This window comes from Xiphophorus couchianus, chromosome 1, assembly GCF_001444195.1.
Source record: "Xiphophorus couchianus chromosome 1, X_couchianus-1.0, whole genome shotgun sequence".
NCBI classification, from domain to species: domain Eukaryota; kingdom Metazoa; phylum Chordata; class Actinopteri; order Cyprinodontiformes; family Poeciliidae; genus Xiphophorus; species Xiphophorus couchianus.
Window position 1 is genome coordinate 1,207,112 of NC_040228.1, and position 389 is coordinate 1,207,500.

Genomic DNA, 389 nt, shown 5'->3' on the forward strand with positions numbered 1-389 from the left:
GATTATAGGGAGCAGTTGGAAAAGAGGACTTGGAGCGAAAAATGACAAAGTGTTTTGATCCAGGGCGGTTCTAGGGGTCTTCTGAAGCTCAGATAAGGCCGATTTATGACACTTTTTGGGCTTTTTCCAGCATTTTAAGCCCTTTTCCCAGATTTTTCGCTCTGGTTCTCTGGATCTTCGAGGCAGTAACGCTGTGGGCTCAGGCCGCTCCGGTGAGTCTCCTCGGTCCTTCTGATGGGCCTGGCGGTTCTCTGGGTCGGTTCTGAGCTCCGTGGAAGCGAGCAAGCACAGGCAAAGGTGGACCTGGCTCAGGCCGAATTCGGTGCGCTGTGGGCGGCTTCACGGTTGTCCCAAGTGCCCGTTGGAGGTCTGAGCTCCAGGTTTGACCC